We start from the raw sequence: 13,029 nt of genomic DNA, 5'->3' as shown, positions 1-13,029 counted from the left end.
AAAAAAAAAAAAAAAAAAAATGTGTGAAGTCATAATTTTAAGTCAAGTCCTTGCATTTTGCAGATTAGGACCCAAGGGTTCTGTACCTTAACCAGGAGCCCCAACTGTGTCACAGGCTGGCTTCCCCACCTGGCTCCCATCCCGCCCTGGGATTCCTCCCTCTGCCCCAGAAGGGCCTTAAGCAAAGTAAAAACAATTTTAACATGTCAGCAAAGGATGATTAGCCAAGTCAATGTTCTTCCCTCCATCTGGCAAAGACAGGTACACTACCTGCAACTTGGCAAGTGTGTGCTTCAGCTCAGCCTTAGCTTAGCCCTTTGAAAGTGGAGCCAGCCTTGGGCATCTGCATCCTCCTCCCCTCCCCACTACTTTGTATTTGTAAAAAGTGGCATGAACCAGCCAGTGGGGTAGGTGCACCCGTGAGTCCCAGGGAAGTCAAGCCAGGAGAAGGTCCTGGGTCTCAATCTCAGCATCACAGCATCTAGCCCCCAGATCGTACCACAGCCCAGGGCCCACCTCTCCAAGCTAGTGCAGGCTGCAGAGGCAGCAGGCTTGCTTCCCCGAGGCCAGAGGAAGGTGAGGAACTGCAGCTAACTAGGCCATGCTCTGAGAGGCAGGAGATGCTAGGGAGTCAGAACACATTTTAAAATTTTAAAATAAGGAGAAAAGGACAGAGTTCCTCTGTGGAAACACAGCCAGGTCCCTCACGCAGGAGTGACATGCATCAGATGGGGGGGGACAAAGATGAAAGAGACCTGGGGATCCAAGGCCTCATCTTAAGAGTTGGAAGCCCTCCAGAGTGAGTGTCTGGGGCTCTGGGGGCGGGGACTCAGAAAAGGCATAACTGATGCAGAGTTTGAGAGGCCCAGAGCAAAAGCTGGTCCCAGATTGGACAGAGACCCCAATGGACCCCAACCTAGCCTTTAACAACAAGGTCAGGGGAGCCAAATGGTGGCACAGAGGTAAAAACACAACACTATGAGCAAATCCCACATGGGAAGGTTCCCAGATCGAGTCCAGAGATCTCTCTGAGTACACTGGGCACATATCCCCGTGATCCAGGGATGGCTGAAGGCTGGGTGTGAATCACGGTATTGGAACCCTGTGGGGGTGCTGTCTCTCTCTCTCTCACTCACTCATGGAAGAAATACATAAATCCATTAAAAAGAAGAACAAGGTCAAAATGAACAGCTCGTGGAGAAGGAGGAGGGACAGGTAATGATGGGAACAGTATCCAAAATTAGAAGGGCAGGGAAAGATGACATGTTGGAGACAAGAGAGCCCCACACAGTAGGCCCACGCCACAGCCCAGCCTACCATTCTGCCCTTATGACCCCGGCCTCATGGATCTCCCTACCACCACCATATAAGGACCTCAGGCTAAACCCACTGGGCACCACCCACTGGGCACACTGTTCCTCTTCCACCCTTATGCTCCAATCCTGCTCATCTTCCAAGACTTCCACTCACATGTCACCCTCCTGGACAGCCAACTCTTTTTTATTTTCAGAGAGATTTCTGCTATAGGGTGTGTGCCCTTGCCAGAGAGACAGAAAGAAAGAGATCAACCCCACTGGGGATGGACATGCCTCAATCCCTTCTCCATTCTCCTCTTGGGAATTTGGACACACACGCACACATGCCTAGTGTGAGTTTCAAGCCACTGGGTCTGGGACTCCCAACTGCATTCAACCACGTGGGAATCCAACAACACAATCACCACAACACCCGCTAGCCTCGCCCACTCTAACTTAGCACCTTCTCACTGCGGGTAGGTGAGGGAGGGTGCATACCCATCAAGGACAGATCTTGGGTCAGGGTATTTCACATTTAATATTCTCATCGATTTTTCCTAGTTTGGAATCACAATGTACATTTTATAAATGGGGAAGCAGGCTCAGAGGCAGGACTCATAATCAGGATCCCTAATTCTCAGAGGCTGTGGCTTCTGGCCCTAAGGGCTTTGATTCTTCATTCATTCTCTCTCTCTCTCTCTCTCTCTCTCTCTCTCTCTCTCTCTCTAAGTTTGCCAGAGGGCACATGCACTTGCCAGAGAGAGAAAGAAAAATAAAGAGAGGGAGAAAATGAGAAAGCACTGCCCCGTAGGGAATGGTCACATCGCAATCCCTCCCCCTCTACCTCTCCCTCCTGTTGGGATTTTGGGGAGAAGTGCCAGTGTGTTTCTCAAGCTGCCGGGTCCAGGATTTGAATTGTGTAGTTGGCCATGTAGGATCCAGCTGCTTTAAACACCATGCCTCAAGCTGGCCTTGGCCTTGATTCTTACAAGTGCACCATGAAACCAGGTATACACACACACACACAGCCTGTAAATTAAAACCAGGTTCCTAACCTGGACAAGGATCATCCAAGTATGTTCACTCTGGAAAAATCATCAAATGATACTCGTAGATTTTACACCTATGATATGTACATTTTTCTGTCTGTATATTTTCTCCCCAAAAAAGCTTACTTAAACAGCCACACCAGTGATGTGGTGGTTAAAGGTGCTGGACTCCCACATGGCTGACTGTGGTTCGAGTCCCAAACCTGGCAGCTTGCTTTCTCACTTTCTCTCTCTCTGTCCCCATCTGGTCAAATGAAAATAAGTAAATAAATAAATAAAATAATTAATAAAAAATAAAATAAAGTTAAATAAAATATTTTTTTTTTTAAAAAATAGCCACATCTTGGGACCAGAAGATGGTGTAATGGTTACATCACTGGACTCCCACATAGCAGACTACAGTTCAAGTCCCAGACCCGGCATGCACCTCAGGTGCATGTGCGTGCATGCCCAAAATCCCAAGAGGAGAATGGAGGAAAAGGGATTGTGGCATGGGCATCCTCCTTGGTGCGGGGTGGTGGTGGTTTCTCTCTTTCTGTCTCTCAGTCTCTGTCTCTCCAGTGACTGCATGCACCTATAGCAAAAATCTCTAAAAAAAAAAATAGCCATTTTTGGAGAGCCATATTTATTTAAATAGATGCAGATGCAGCTGGAATTTACTGAGTACAAATTCATTCAAGTGTGTTTTTGAAATCATAGTGGCTGTTTTTCATTATGTAGTTATTCTATCAACAGAGACTCAGAGTACAGCTAGAGTTAGGAGAGGCTGCAACACCCAGCCTCAGGAAAGGGGCTGTCAACACAGTCCACTTTCTAACCATCCACCAGGCCCTTACTCCTCCTAGTGACATTTTTGGGGCCTGGGACTGACCATGTGCTCAGACCCATCCAACACCGGACCAGTGTGTGAACAAGAGGGCAAGGGCACTGTCTCCCGACCTTGGCAGGAGGGCCTGGTGTGCACTCACACAGAAAGTAGCCCTGGGCAGCCTCGAAATGGGCAGCCAGTGTCCACCACCATTTCCCAGCCAAGAGGGTGGGCATAGAGACGGGTAAACTGGGAATAGAGGGGGGCCAACAGCTGGCATAGCAATTACGTGGCTGGACTCCCACATGGCCAACCATGGTTTGAGTCCCAGACCTGGTGACCTGAAATTCACACCAGGTGACTTGAAATTCACGCATGTACACGTATATGCATGTGTGCCCAAGGTTCTAGGAGGACAGTAGAGGAGAAGGCATTGCAGTGTGGGCACCCTCCTGGGAGGTGATCTTTCACTTTCCCTCTCACTGTTTCTGTCTCTCACACACACACACACACACACACACACACACACACACACACCAAGACCATGTGCCCTAAGGCAAAAACCTCTACAAAAAAATTTTTTTTTAAATAGGGAATAGAGGAAGTAGAATTGCACATCCCCTTTCCCATGCTGCCTCCTGCCCCCCATCTTGGGATGGGCCCCACCCCTGCTGAGCAGAGGGCAGGAACTTGCCCTACTTTCACTGAGACCATCCCCGCCCACAGGCCTCCACGCCCTTCCCGTGGGTCGGCAGAAGGAGTGAGTCTGCCTCCTCCCGCTGAGAAGTGGCCCCTGGAGCTTCCCCTCCTCAGTCCCAGAGCCTATCGCCAGCCCTGACCCAGCCACTTCCTCTTCCTGCCCTGGCAGTGGACAGAGGGTTTTGTGCTATGAGCAGGAAAGCACTGCCTACCACCTCAGGGGGCTTCCCATGGGCAGCTTGGGGAACCAGATGTGAAGGATCAGGCTCAGGCCCCTGGCTCTGACCCCCTGGCCCTGACCCCCTGGTTTGCCCAGATACTGCCATGGTCTACCATGTGTTTACCTCCCCAAACAAGGCTCCCAAGAACACAGCCAACCAACCACTGTCTCCCACCACACCCCCAGCTCTTTGCAAGGGCAAAAGATGAACAAGCAGGAGACTGGAGCAGCAAAACAGCAATGCTCTGTGAAGCAGGTCCACGTGGGAAGGCTGCTGGTTGGAGGTCTCTCCCTGAAAAAGAGTACGTATGTGCCACCCGTGATACAGGCCGGCTGGGGCTGGAGTGGATCCTGGCACTCGCACCCTGTCAGGGCAGCTGTATCTCATCTCTCTTTCACTCTGTGTCTCTCACTCATGGCAAAAATAAATAAACTTTGGGGAGGAAATGGAAGAACAACAGAGACATCTTTGACCAGGACTCAGCAAGCCTGGTCTGTGCCTTCTCGAAACTGTCCCCTCATCTGCCCAAGTCAAGACACACCCAAGTCCCATGCTGGGAAAATCAACCTACTATTGGAAGAGAGACACTCGACATCCAAATGGGGCACTGTCGGGGACCTGAATCCAGGGACCTGCAGCCGGGGCAGGCAGGCGAGATACCAGGTCCTCAGCTGTACTGGGAAGCCAGCAGTCCTCCTCCAAGAACCAGACAGAAATAGTTACCCCAGGCCCGGCAGGCCCAGCATGGTGGTGAAGACACTGGACTCCCAGACAGCCCACCACAGTTAGAATCCCAGACCTGGCAGCTTGCTTTCTCTCTCTCTCTCTGTATCTCTTTCTGGTCTAATTAATTAACTATTTCTTAAAAAAAAGAAATAGGTACCCCATTCCCACTTCTCCCCTTAAGTGCTGAGTGAGAGGAGGTAAGAATGTTCTCAGAGACATGGCTCCCTCCCTCTGGGAAAACTCCAGACTCTGCATGCAGCAAGTGCTCAATTAATACTCTGAAGAACACTGCTTAGTTAGGGAGGTCAGGCTACAGACACAGCAGCTGTCTTCAGTCTAGTGATTTCTCTCCACAACGCCCTCTCAGGCGGGAAGAAATGAACATACAGCATAAAGGCGTAAGATCAGACTTTAGGAAGAACAGCCAGACAGAGCTGGAAAACACAGACAAGATGCTGGAGTTCCTTCGGGAAAGGTTGCCCTCGCCTCATCTGCACCCTCCTTAAATCTCCCTCTGTGCCTCCCTCAAGCTGTCCAGCTTCTGGCCTGCTCCTCTCTCCTCTGCCTTGGAGGGTCTCCCACCACCTTACAGAACATCCACACCCACCAAAGTCCCCTGTGCAGGGTCTCCACCCGCCTTTGCAGGCAAAATTTCAAATTCCAAAATAAAAACCTCTGATAACCAGCCCCAGCCGGAAAGACTGATGCACTTTCCTATTGTTAAAGTATTTTTAGTCACAGGCTCTGGATTCGTTTAGAGACTCACGTTCAGAAAGGGGAAAAAAAAAATTTTTTTTTTTTTTTGAGAACTGAGAGGGAGCACACAAGAGCCACCCACACACACGTCAAGAGCAACTCATTCCGTAGGCCCAAGCCCCTGGCCCAGGTCCCGGAGCGGGTCTGCGGCAAGCTGCTTGGCGCACTCACCAGGCCTCGTGCCAGCCCTGCTCCTCAGGCCCAGGAGCTGCTAGGAAGCCAAACAAGGAGTCCCCGGCCCAGCCACCTGGGCCTAGCCAGTGGGGGCTCAGGACCCCACTCAGAGACCCATCCTGAGGTGTCCTGCAGACACTGGACTCATTCCAGTGTCCTGCTCCTGCGTGAGTAGAGCAGTCTCTCCGCAGTCCAGGTGACCACGGGAGGGGAGGTTCAGAGGTTCATCCCCTGGGGGGGAATCTCCAAGGAAGGCCATAGGCAGTGTTGCTTATTTCCACATCTCCTATTCCCAGTCACAAAATGTGCCTGAGTCCAAGGTCCACCTTTCACCTGTGGTCCAGCTGCACCCTCATTCCTAGGGAAGGTCAACCACCTCTGCTTCCTCCTCCTCACCCTCCTCTCAAGGCCAAGGGTTTGGAATGACAGTCACCACAGTACAATATCCAAACACCCCAGCTCCCATAGCCCGTATCCCCCCATTCCCAACACTCACCAGCTTCCTCTTCACTGTTTTTATCCTCTGACACCCAGGACACCCACACAAAAGGAGTATCCCAGGGCTGGTGGGGGGCCCTTGCTGATGGCCCCAAGAAGTCCTGCAGGGAGATACACAACTGTCCTGACAGCCCGTCCTCTCCGACTGAGGCTATGCCCAGCTGGGTGGACACTGGATGCAGAGCTGTCTCCAAGCCAGTGCGTCCTCTTCTGTTTATAAAGCAGAAACCAAAGCCGGCCTCTGGGGATGGGGGAGCTGCCTCAAGGCCCTCTTGGCTGGGGCATGACTTTGGCCCAGGTCAGCAAGAGCCCAAAATAGTCAGCTGACGGGAGCCCCAGCATGAGCGTGACCCTGGGCCCATGCCCAGGCCTGGCAGACAGGTGCCCACGTCACAAGACCAGCAGCTTGAGCTCTCATGGGGCCCCAGCTGGCAGCCCCCTGGGGTGGCCCTAGCATGAGAGCTCCACCCGATCACCAGTATCACCCCGACAACAAGCGTAAACACCAGGATTCTGCCCACCAGGGCTGCTGTGGACCCAGAGGGAAGCCAAGTCTGGACTGGGGGTAGAGGTGGGTCTGGTGGAGAGAGACACCTGGCCACTGCTGTCATCCTCACTCACGTGCTTCACAAGCCCAGATCTCCAGCTGAGCAGGGACACCTGCCTCTCCCAATTACAGTAACTGCTCTCCCTGTCCCTGGCCTGAGTTCGGTGGCACAGAGCCTGCCGCCAGCAGGAGGCCCATGCACACCCAGCCCAGTCCTCAGAACGGCCTCCCAAGGCTTCCCCTCCTTCCACCCAGGCTCAGACAGACACCCTTCCACCACACCTCAGCCACCTCCCTGGGACTCTGTACCCTGAGCACCAACTCGGCATGCAGCAGCAGCGTTGGGGCTGTGGGAGAGATCCGAGCAGCCCCTGCCTCATCTCTGTCGCTCAGAGATGGCCCCCGTCCAAGGAGAAGGAAGAAGGGGACCTGAGAGTCCCAGGGTACCTACTGCACTCCAGCTTTCTCAGGCACAGCAACCAGGACCTGGGTGTCCTCAGCCCTATCCCCGGACCTCAACTCCCCAGGGGAAGGCGGGACTGAAGAGAATTTCATTGCTATCCTCGTCCATTTCACCCACAGACCAGCTTGTCCTTTCTTCGGAAGCACTCTCAGACAGGAAGCTGTGTCCACCCAGACCAAGCCCCCAGCTTACCTGGAATCCAGAAGACCCAGGCTCAAGGACTGGCTCCACACATCCCCACTGTTGGACCCTGAAAAGTCACTTCTCTCCTCTGTGACTCAGTATCTTCATCTGTAAAAGGATCCCCTGGTCACGGCCATAAGTAGGCAACTGTCCTCTAAGTATGGTGGGTGGCTAGTAGAGGGTGTGTCCTTGCCCCACACTGCAGAGGCCCCCTCCCCAACCGAGGCATCTCAGGACCTACAAATACGCCATGGTATGGAGGAGTGTTCATCACTCTTTGGGGAGAGGAGGAGGTGGTCCAGGCCTTCCCTCTACGCTCTCTCCTGGTGTAATGTCTACACCCTGGAAACAGGCCAGCTGCCCTCTGCTGTGTCTGCCCTACTACACTCCCAGCCCAGCCCCAGCTATCCAACCCCACCCTCTCAGCTTCCTGTCACTGCGCACATGCTGCCTTGAGAGCAGCTCACACCCCCACCCCACCAGCTCATGTCACCCAGGCCAGAGCCCCCCAGCCCATCCTGCTAAGCAAATGAGACTTCCCTGGCCCCACTCACATTACCCTCGCTCTAAAGAAATCAGACCAGCAGTTAGCATATGGCTATGTCGCTGGACTCCCACGTAGTCGACCATGGTTCGAGTCCCGGACCCGGTGGCTTAAACTCACGCCAGGCATGTGTGCGTGCATGCCCAAGATCCCAAGAGGAGAATGGAGGAGAAGGGATTGCGGCATGGCTATCCCTCCAGGGGTGATTTCTCGCTTTCTGTCACTCTGTCGCTTTCTTTGCTTCTGGCAAGTGCAAGCGCCCTATAGCAAAAACCTCTCCAAAAAAAAAAGAAAAAAAAAAAAAGAAAGAAATCATATCCCCCTCCCCCGGGGCTGAGCAGCGCCTCACCTGCCACCTCTTCAGGGCTTCCCTCCCCATCCTCCAAACCACATTTGCTCCCACCTCTGCCTCCAACCCCACCTGCTCAGGAGCCCCGGGGTGTACAAACAACAGGCGATGTTGTCTGTACACTTACCTCACAGGATGGACTGACAGGCTTTGGCCAACACTCATCATCTCCTCAACCTTCAGGGCCTTGCAGGAGCCAAGACACCAGGGAGGGGCAGGGGCTGGGCCCTGTCTGCAGTGACGACCTAGAAGCAAGAGTCAGTGTGAAGAGAAACCCGTCACAGAGATGCTCCCTGGGCACAGCACAGAAGTGGGAGCAGGGACAGGATCCATGACAGGGTGGGACAGGCCAGCCCAAGGACCTCCCCGGGGACTCATGCACAGGTAACCAGCTCTTGGGGACATGGGGCTTGGCCAGGAGCCACAGACAGCATGTGACATCTTAAGAGCTACAGAGAAACATGCCAGCACCTGGCCCCCAGCCCCACACCCCAGTTCCGGCGCTCAGACTTCAGTATATGCAAAAGGGTGTTTTGGAGGCAGAGACCGAGTTCTTGTGAAGGCTGAGCACAGCACCTTTCTCTCCTTAAGGAGCTCCAGCTCCGCCCCTGGAGCCTCAGAGGACCCCAAAGGACAAGGGCTCCATGCCGTCTCAGGCAGTCCAGGCTTCTAGCCAGACAAAGGGACTCAAAGGAATCTCCCTGGTGGGACGCCAGTCCCCAGATGGGAAGGTCCAACTTAGAGTAAGGAGCACAGATGCTGGATCCCAGACTGTCTGGGTTCAAATCCTGGCTTCGCTGCTTATCACCCTGGGCCAGTTACATAATCTCTTGTACCTCAGGTTCTCAGCTACAAATGTGACAACTGAAATAGAAATCTCTAAAATTAACAACCGCAGGGTTACTGTCATCAGGTTTAAAATGAGTTAGTATGTGTAAAGGACTAGGGCAGTGCTGAGTACACAGGTAAGCTTCGTATCACTATTAGGAGAAATTAAATGAATGAAATGAGGACACAAAGTCCGGCAGGTGGTGCAGAGGTTAAGGTGGCTTGATCCTACATGGTCAACTGTGCAGCTCAAGTCCCAGACCCAGCAGACTGAAAAACCACTCTGGGTATGGTGGTTAAAGTGTTGGACTCCCACATGGCTGACCACAGTCCCAGCTCCAGACCTGGTAGCTTGCTTTCTCACTTTCTCTCTCTCTCTCTCTCTCTCATTGTCTCTCTCTGGTGAGAACACACACCTTATAGCAAAAATTTTAAAAACTATGATGATGATGATAAAATTAAATCAGTAATTCCTAAAATAGAAAAGACATGGCCACCAGATGGCATAGTGGTTACATTGCTGAACTCCCACATAGCTGACTGCAGTTCGAGTCCCAGACCCAGTGGCTTAAGATCACATGGGGCTCGTATGCGTGCATGCCTCAAAGCCCAGAAATAGAATGGAGAAGGGATTGTGGAGCGGCCATCACCCAGGGTGGTGATTTCTCACTTTCCCTCTCACTTGTTCTCTGTGTCTCTTTCCTGTCTAGTGAGCGCATGTGCCCTATGACAAAAACCTCTCAAAAAAAAAGAAAGAAAGAAAAGAAAAATACTTTGAGGACACCAGTAGGTGGTACGGTGGTTAAGGCACTAGACTCCCACATGGCCAACTGTGGTTCAAGCCCCACACCTGGCCTCTTGGGAATCATGCCCAAGGTCCTGAGAGGAGAACGGACAAGGGACTACAGCACGGCCATCCCTCTGGGAGATGGCTTCTCACTTTCCCTCTCTCTGTCTCTCTCCAGCGAGTGTAAGCACCCTGTAGCAAAAACCTGAAAAGGAAAATAAGGAAAGAAAGACATGCTGGTGCACGTGCACGTGTGTGCCCAGAATCCCAAGAGGAGAGTGGGAAAAGGACTGCTGCAGGGCCATGCCCTCACGGGTGATTTCTTCTCTCTCTCTCTCTCTCTCTCCCTCTCTCTCTCTGTTTCCAGTGAGCGCACATGCAGTGTAGCAAACTAAAAAATACTAACTAAATAAATAACCGAGGACACAAAAGCTAACCCCAGATCCTGGTTCCTATTTCAAGCCATGTCCAGGCATCTGATCTCTCCTTCTAGAAGGGAAGCCAGCCCTGTTGGCCCCACCGCTCACATGCCTGTGAGTATACTGGGGTACAGGAAGTGAAGGCACAGGAGAGGAGGGGAGGGAGGGCCGCTGCAACATCTGGAGCACTTCTAACCCCATCAAGAGCAAACCAAAGATCCAAAATGCCCCAGCCCATGGACTACACCTGCACCCCAGAATGACAGTGTCATCCTCCCTGACTTCAGAAACGGGGCTGTAGGTCTCCTAACCTTCCCTTTTCTCCCTACGCACCCACAGCTGAGCAGGAAGAGTAGGGAGGGCCAAAGACCACCTACCACAGGCCCAACCTGAGCACTCAGTCTTCTCCCAGTCTAGCACCCATCTGGTGCCAAGAAGTGAGCCCCTGCTTCTTAGAACAGGTAGCTGATTCCAGATCACAATCCTCTCCTCAACAGTTACACCACCGACATTTACTGAGGACTTTCTGTGAGCTGGGCAGTCTGCCATGAACAACGGAGGTCCAAGAACCAGCAAACCACCTCCTGGGCCCCAGGCTATGATAGGGACCAAGGTCAACTACAATCAGCACTGTGCAGACGGAAACCAAGGGCTAGGTGGCTTGGAGGAGGAGAAAGTGACCCCCCAAAATGGGGTGGAGCAACAAGCCAGACTTCAGTGCCCAATCACGGGTCAGTGCCCATTTCACTCCCTCAAAGAGCCTCCACGCCCAGCTCACCACATTAACTATTGCCATGCTCTCTGCAGGCTTCACTTGCTCGCTGGTTTATCGCCTGTCTACCCAAATAGAACACGGAGGCTGAGCAGGGGCTAGGGCCAACTCCACCACCACGTCTGCAGTCTAAAGCTTCTCAGCACTAGCAGGTGCGCAGGGTTTGTGAAATGGGGAGAGGGCAGGACCCTCCCCCGCCCATGCCTGCATTGCTGCTGGGCTGGGAGAAGGGTCAGCCAGTAGGAGGAACAATCTAGCTAACAAGTTAGTTGTAGCTTCCGTTCAGGCCTGGATTCCAGCTCACTGACTTCACAGCCTCCTCGGAAACTCCTTCTAGGCCTGCCTACCAAGTATTTCTTTTCTTAATTAAATTCCCTCTTGTAACAGGACATAGTTGGCAGACCCTCCACAGCCCTGGTGGGCATGAGTACTGCATTGGACAATGTCCCCACACAGAAACAGTCATATTACTATTACTAACAATAACAACAGCAGCTAACGTTTGTTGATCAGGTGTCGTATACATTCCTAAGTACTTACCATGCTTTTTAATATTTCAATCTCACAATGCAATGAGAAAGGAATTATTATCATGCACCTTTTACCAGTAAGAAAGCTAGAGCCCAGAAATATTAAGCCATTTGCCCAAGGTCACACAGCAAATTGGCAAAGCTGGAATAAGAACTCGGGGCCCAACCAGAGAGTCCAGGACCAGGCATTCTTCCTCCTCCTCCCATATCCTTAGACCTGTGTAGTGGATTGAGGCTTTGGCTATGCCACAGGGCAGCCTGACAGCCCCCACCTAGGCAGTACGTGAGAAGTGTGGGGGCCTGGTTGCTGGGCCTTTGAGCCAGGCACCAGGACTTGAACTCATGAGCTGATTTCTTAACTGCAGTGCAAGCGCTTATCGATATGTGTCATCAGTCACTTTCACTTCGTTAGTGTGGCCCATCCTTCTGCCCCACACCAACACTTTGAGTCCTGTTTATTTGTACTGTATGCTTGTCATTCCTCTCAGCTCTGGGTCACTGCAAGAGTTAGCTGGCTTCCTTTCCAGCCTCCATCCAAGTGACAAATCCAAGAGTCCTCTGGGAGTAGATGCAGGATTAAACCCAGGAGCCACCACTAGAGTCACAGTGCCCGGCCAGCAGCCCCTAATCCTACATCACCCTCTGAGTGTGAACCTACCTATCTCTGCTCAGCCTGCACTTTTCCATCATTCCCATAATTCCAGCCCTAACCTCAAATTAATAATTCGCTGTAAACCACCTCTGCAGCATTATTTATTTATTTATTTATTTTGGTCACCTATCAAAAATAAGGATAGGCGTAAAAAAGGAATGTGCAAAAGTCCAGGCCTTGCCCTCAATCCGGATCCCTAGCCCCTGCCACTGTCAGGAGAGGAGATGCTGCAGGAGAAAACACGAGACCGCGTCCAAATCCCAGCCCTGCGCCTGACTCCATGAGACCCTCTCCACGCTCAGCTTCCTGCCTCAGTCCCACGAAGGAGATGCGCCGCGCAACCCTGGTCACTCTCGGCTGGGTTTCCTGGCAGCCGAGCTCCTGGAACCTGTTCCCCGCAGCCAGCCGGGAAATGGAAGGAATTTCTCTGGCCTGGCCACCTCCAGCGCCCCTCGTGGGCCAAACCCCACCCTTGGCGTGCTGGGGAGAGAAAGCGCTGGCCTCTGTACTTGGGGGCTGAGTGCGGGCCAGCAGGTTCCGCTGGGAATCCAGCTCTCCCTCACTCCCCAGTTTCCAAGACTCCCAGCGTGGCCCCGAGCCCGTCCGAGACATCCGTCAAGGTCCCAGGACTCCCCAGTCCCTCCCGGGACCCCCTCAATGCTTCCCGCAGCGGCCCCCTCACCTGGCGCGGCCGCCTCGGCTCGCCCCTCCCCCCCCCCCTCGCCCGCG

At 52.8% G+C, this 13,029-nt stretch overlaps 1 protein-coding gene across 2 annotated transcripts in view; it reads right to left on the bottom strand.

Annotated features, from left to right (window-relative positions):
- Window positions 1-12,997, bottom strand: part of NR4A1 (nuclear receptor subfamily 4 group A member 1) — a 23,361-nt gene extending 10,364 nt beyond the window's left edge. Inside the window, exons 1-2 of one of the 2 annotated variants that reach the window (XM_027766202.1) lie at window positions 12,983-12,997; window positions 8,440-8,557 (exon numbers count right to left, since the gene is read on the bottom strand). The gene's annotated coding sequence lies outside the window, so the exon portion shown is untranslated. Of the gene's footprint in view, window positions 1-7,428; window positions 7,528-8,439; window positions 8,558-12,982 lie in introns of those variants that run through there. The other variant, XM_006163157.3, reaches the window with a different exon arrangement.
- Window positions 12,998-13,029: the final 32 nt, after the last annotated feature.

The sequence above is a fragment of the Tupaia chinensis genome, unplaced genomic scaffold (genome assembly GCF_000334495.1).
Source record: "Tupaia chinensis unplaced genomic scaffold, TupChi_1.0 Scaffold141469_1, whole genome shotgun sequence".
Classification (NCBI taxonomy): Eukaryota; Metazoa; Chordata; class Mammalia; order Scandentia; family Tupaiidae; genus Tupaia; species Tupaia belangeri.
The sequence above is the reverse complement of the archived record's forward strand: the minus strand, read 5'-3'. Positions and strand labels throughout refer to the sequence as shown.